The 6,169-nt window shown below is 45.2% G+C and overlaps 1 protein-coding gene across 1 annotated transcript in view; it reads right to left on the minus strand.

Annotated features, from left to right (window-relative positions):
- Positions 1 to 6,169, minus strand: part of MCMDC2 (minichromosome maintenance domain containing 2) — a 161,766-nt gene that overhangs the window by 106,464 nt on the left and 49,133 nt on the right. The gene's annotated exons all lie outside the window — the stretch shown is intronic.

Here is a 6,169-nt window from a genome sequence, read left to right on the forward strand (position 1 = left end):
TGAGGACGTTCCGCACCACTTTAAAGAACACTCGGGCAGCCATGGCCTGGATGAAGAGGGAGAGAAAGGGTCAAGCAGGTCTGGGAAGGAGCAGGGAGCAGGTAGAAGGGGTGAGGCTGGGCTGGCAGGGGCTTGGGCGCTTGATGCAGGGTGAGAATCCACATTTCTGTCCCAGTTCTCGCCCAGCCCAGCCTCCCCTCACGGGCTTACCTCTGGTCCAGGCCCTGAAAAGCAGCCCCATTGTGACCCATCCCCTAGGACGTCATAGGGCCAAAGCCCATCACAGACACCCCCAGCCCTACCCTGGCTCTGCAGCTCACAGTTGTCCCTGGCAGCCAGAGCCCTGACAGCCTCAAAGGACAGACCCACCTGGCAGGACAGGTAATAGGGGTAGGATGCAAGGGTGGCTTCTTCATACTAGGTGAGAAGATGCTAGAAGTTCCCTTCATGTCTGATAGAGCCAATGCCAGCCAGCTCCAAGACAGACTCACTACTGGCCAAGGCCAAGCCCATCACTGATGGTAGTAGCACCTCAGGATAACATATTTAGGAAGGGAGGAGAAAAACTTGTGCAATACTAGCAGCTAGAAAACAGAAGTGAGAATATGGAAGAGAAACAATTCTGCAGAGCCCCAGGTCAAAGAAGGAGGGGGAGTAGGAGGAGGAGGAGCACCAGGCACCAGGGCACAGATTCCCCTGCAGTTCTTAGTGAAGACCATGGTGAGTCACGATGTGGCCTTGCAGCCCATGGAATTCTGTGGTGGAGCAGACAGACACCTCTGGATGTGCCTGAAGGAGGCTTTGACTCTGTGGGATGCCCATGCTAGAACAGACAACAGTGTAAAGAACCTCCAAAGCAGGAAGGAGTGACACTTCCCACAACCCACATTCCCTTATTTGCTCTGCTCCATGTTTTTGAGAATCTTATATTTTCTACCTTTGAAAACATAAAACCCAAATTGAAATTAATTGGACCAAGTTATTTCAGACATATTTTACACAATAAAACATGTCTGTTCCTAACAACATTTTGTGTCATTTTTCTTATAAAAGAAATTAAGTCATAATCTCAGTTTCATTGGAAGCAAACACCCTGAACCTTCTTCAGACTGGACAGTCCCAGCCCTCTCAACTACTCCTTAAAAGAGAGATGGTTCAGTCATCTTTACAGTCCTCAGCTGGTCTCTCTCTGGTATGTCCCTGTCTCTCTTGTACTGAGGAGCTCAGAGCCAGACACTGGCACTCCAGGTGTGGCCTCAGCACTGCTGAATAAAAAGGGCAGGATCTTCTTCCACAATTGGCAATATTCCTCTATGGCAGCCCAGGATACCATTTGCTTTCCTTGCTGCTACACTGGACAGTCTGGTGTCCACGAGGACCTCCGTGTCATTTTCTGCCAAGCTGCTTTCCAGCTGGTCTTTGCTGTGCCTGGGGCTGTTCCTCCCCATGGGCCAGGCTTTGCACTTTCCCTTAGTGAACTTTTTTAGCCTCCCCTTGGCTCATTTCTCCAGCCTGTTGAAGTCCTTCCTCATGGCAGCACAACCCACTGGAGTATCAGCCACTCCTCCCACTTTTGTGTCATCAGCAACTAATTATCACACTAAAAAGTGTGATATAATTCATTAAACAAAACAAAACCAACAACCAACCAACCTAAATTGGAATAATGTTTCACCATAAAAAAAATAATTAAACATATTCTAATATGGTTTTTGGTAGAGCTTTGCTGTCAAATACAGTATTCATTTCATTTATAAAACTATTAACTTCTCCAATTCAAGCAGGAGGAGAAGGAACCATATGATCTTGGTTTTGCCAGTAGTCTATGCTCACAAAAAAAGCCTGGCATGGAGGAAGAAGAGGCAACACCAAACAGAAAAACTGCTGGTTAACAAGAATTAAAAATACATAGCCTCATTAAGACATTAATAAAAGAAAGAGCTCTCTGTAGGGGTGGGCAGTGTGGGGGATGTTGTTCAAAGTCCATTTGCATTAACAGATTTCAAAGATTTCTTCTGGGACAAATTAGAGACCTGGGCAATCACCAACAGCAGGGAGTTTAACAAGGGCAGTTCTGGATTCTACACCTGGGATGGACTACCCTGGATGCACGTACAGACTGGGAATGAGAGGCTGGAAGGCAATGCCACAGCAAGGGACCTGGGGATCCTGGCTGAAGAAAGCTGAATGTGAGCCAGCAGTGCCCTGGCAGCCAGGAGGGCCAACCATGTCCTGGAGGGCATCAGGCAAGGGAGGGGATTGTCCTGCTCTGCTCTGCTCTGCACTGGGGTGGCCTCACATTGAGTGCTGTTGTCCACAAAAATTGTATTTATTACTCGGTGTGCAACAAGCCAATAACACACTTCAGAGGGACATTGATTATTTACTTCAAAATTGCACAAGCCTGGGTGCCTGGTGGAATTCTGCAAATTAAGCACACGAACTACCAAAACATTTTACAATTTATACAGTTTAGCAGATAAAGGAATTAGTTTTCATTGGCTAATAGTTACATAGTTTCCTTATGAATTCATATTCTACTACTGGCCAACAATTCTCTTGCTTCTTATGCTAATTAGTCCACGTGCCCAATCTTTCTCTTCTTTTGGGTCAGTGGTCTCTGAGTTGGAAGTTGCAGATCTCCCCCTGCTGGAATTACCTTTCACTCAGTTGGAGCTGATTTCAGCACAGTTGCTGAGTTGACTTTATTAGTTATTCCCTTATCTTCAGAGTTCTACCAGATGTCTTTGTGGGTCACAAATTCTGCATTCTTTGTGTCCAGTATCAGTCGGGATCCTTTTTCCCAAGCTTTGTTAACCTCCCCCTTGGTCTCAGATCATTGAAGCATGTCAAGCCCTAAACTTTAACAAGGTAATTCTACAAACAAATAATTTGTTCTTCTAGATATCATAGATATCACAGATATTACTTAGAGTTTGCTTGTTAGCTGCTGTTTCACAAGTTAAACCTGCCTTGTTGATTGGACTTGAAGGTATACAAAATCAACATGAAATAACATTCTTTAAAAAGTTTTTACATAATCCACATTTTGCAACAGTCCTGTGTGCAGTTTTGGGTACAACAGTATAAAAATGGCATGAAGCTGTTTCAGAGGGTCCAAAGGAGGGCATGGATGGAGGATTGAGAAGGGCCTGGAGAGTGAGGAAGCTGTACAAGCAGTGGCTGAGGTCACCTTTTCTGTTCAGCTTGTAGGACACTGAGGGGAGACCTCATTGCACTTCACAGTTTCCTCATGAGGGAAAGTGCAAGGTCATGCACTGATGTCTTCTCTATGGCATCCAGTGACAGGACTCCAGGGAATGGCCCGAAGTTGTGTCAGAAGAGGATTAGGTTGGTTATCAGGAAAAGGTTTTCCAGCCAGAGGGTGGTTGGGCCCTGGAACAGGCTCTCTCGGGAAGTGGTCACAACACCAAGGGTAATAAGAGTTCGAGAAGCATCAAAGCAATGCACTCAGGCATGTGAAAATGCCAATCACTTGTTTTTAAAATTATAAAAGTTTAATAGTAATAAAATGGTTATAAAAATAGTAATACAATTAGAGTAATAATAACTTGGACAATTTGAATTAGGACAATATGAGACAATAGAAACAAAGAGTTACAGACGTCCGGGTATCTTTTTCTGTGCAGCATAAGCCCCAAAAAGGACACCTGTTAACAGAGGATTAACCCTTAAAAACAATAACCTGTTGCATATTCATACATCTCATACATGATGCATTAATTCCATTCAAATAAAGGATTCTGCCTGGTCATAGTCAACTTCTTCCTCTGAATCCTAACGGTGTCATTCTGCCTGAGCGAGGGGGGGAGAAGTTCGTTCCTCTGATAATGGAGGAATAAATTCTCTTTCTCTGAAAGATTTAGGTGTCCTGTGACTGCTATCTCACTGCAAGTCCTTTCTTTAGGAAAAAAAGTATCCTACATAGCATAGTTTCTATTTTAACATTGTTATAAATGATCAATCGAAAGACAAATTATCAAAAATGCGAAAAGATTTATTTATCTTTTTCCACAACCAAAATACAGTCCTCAAAACCACCACAGCCAAAGACAGAGCGTCGAGCCCCGGAATGGCGCTGGGTGAACCTGGATCTGACCTCTACCGCATTGAATCCCCCCTTATTCACAAGAGCCGCTTCTAGCGGGGATGTTTTATACAGTTTATTGTGCCCCAGGCGAAGGAGTCCAAGTTTCTTTTGTAATTCTGCATATTCATAGTTGGTTCTTTCACTGTGCAGGGCTGGACAAAGGCTGTCTCCTGGTTGATAGCCAGTTGATTGAATCCCGGGAAGACGAGTATTCACATGTATGTTCCTGGCACTTTGGATATCTTGATCGATGTTATCAACAGGACAATGATCGATGATCGCTCTTAGGTAGTTTCCGATGACTCAGGATACCGGTGATCATCACGTTGGGTGTGTCTATTAATGAGCTAAATGCCAATCGTTATCTGGCTGACTCCAGGAATTTCGGAGTTTGAATAGACATCTGCCTCTCAGGCTGCTTGAGGTCAGAGACTCATTTGGATTTCACGATCTTTATAAAATACAATATTTTATAGCATGAATTATTTCTAGCACACATTACAACATTTTGTTACAACCTAAAACTATATTTAACACACTACTTAAGCGAATTAATACAGCATAACTTTCTAACACAAAACATATAATATCCATTTTAATATTTGCGAAAAGCCAATCATAAAATATGCATTTTTCACAGGCAGAAGGTGTAACTTTTGGGGTGCCCCGTGCAGGAGCAGGACCCGACGACCCTCGCTAGGATATTCTCCGACTCCCCCGACATGGCCGCCAGCGCGGCCGGACCGCGCCAAGCCGCGTGTGCCAAAAGACCCCGCCCCTTCTCTCTCTTTCCTCGGCGCTGATTGGTCCGCGGGGCGCGCGCCGCAGCCGGTAGCGAGCGCCCCGCCCCTCGGCCGCTGGCGTGCGGTTGCCGCGGCAACCAGGGGCGGGCGGCGCGCGCGGGCCGGGAGCTGAGGGCAGAGCGGAGCCGGAGCCGGAGCCGGGCCGGGGGCGCTTCCTACCGGGAAGGAGCCTGGAGCGGGTCTCAGCCCGAGCCCACCGTCAGAGCCGCCTTCCCACCCGCCGTGCAGGGAGGCGCTGGGTGGCGGGGCCGCGGGACGGGGAGGGCGCTGTGAAATCGCGCGGCTGTAGGTAGGAAGGAGCTGGGGGACCGAGGGAGGGGAGACCTGCCCGGCTGCCCCTCGCTTATTCTGCTGGGTTTGGAAAAACGTCTGAGAAGCGGCTCTGAAAGGTGTTTTTTAAATAAAAAGCAAGAAACTCACAGTAGAAAAACAGGCAACCCACAATGTCTTTTCAGCTCTTCTTCATCCCCACTTTTTAAAATAAAAGTAAAAAGCAAATCCGGTATGGATAAAGGAGAGCTACTGAGCCTCAGATTTGTTTACTAAGAAAAGAAGTTTACTCTGCCTTCACAGCCTCGATCTTGGCTTTTCTTCAGCTTCTCCAAATTGAAATGCTGGCAGGGAGGATTCTCTGTGCGAGGTTTAGCACTGGGATGCTTTTTGCTCAGTTGTTCTGACACACTAACGTAGGGCTTTTGTGCACAAGCTATAATACATAATATACATTGGTATATTTACTGGCTGTGAAAAACGCATATTTTATGATTGGCTTTTCGCAAATATAAAATGAATATTATATGTGTTGTGTTAGAAAGTAATGCTGCATTAATTCTCTTAAGTAGTGTGTTAAATATAGTTTTGGGTTATAAAAAAAAGTTAAAATAGAAACTATGCTATGTAGGATACTTTTTTTAAAAGTAAGGACTTGCAGCGAAAAGCAGCCACAGGACACCTAAATTTTTCAGAGAAAAAGAATTTATTGCCCTCTTATCAGAAGAAACAAACTTTTTCCCGCCTCAAAGGTGCTGTTAGGATTCAGAGGAAGAAGTTGACCATGACCAGACAGAATCCTCTATTTGAATGGAATTTATGCATCATGTATGAAGTGTATGGATATGCAACAGGCTATTGTTTTTAAGGGTTAATCCTTTGTTAACAGGGTTCCTTTTTCGGGTTTGTGCTGCCCAGAAAAAGGTACCCGGACGTCTGTAACTCTTTGTTTCTATTGTCTCATATTGTCCTAATTCAAATTGTC

This window comes from Melozone crissalis, unplaced genomic scaffold (assembly GCF_028551555.1).
Source record: "Melozone crissalis strain CALT ecotype California unplaced genomic scaffold, PUWL_Pcris_2 ptg000042l_1, whole genome shotgun sequence".
Taxonomy (NCBI): domain Eukaryota; kingdom Metazoa; phylum Chordata; class Aves; order Passeriformes; family Passerellidae; genus Melozone; species Melozone crissalis.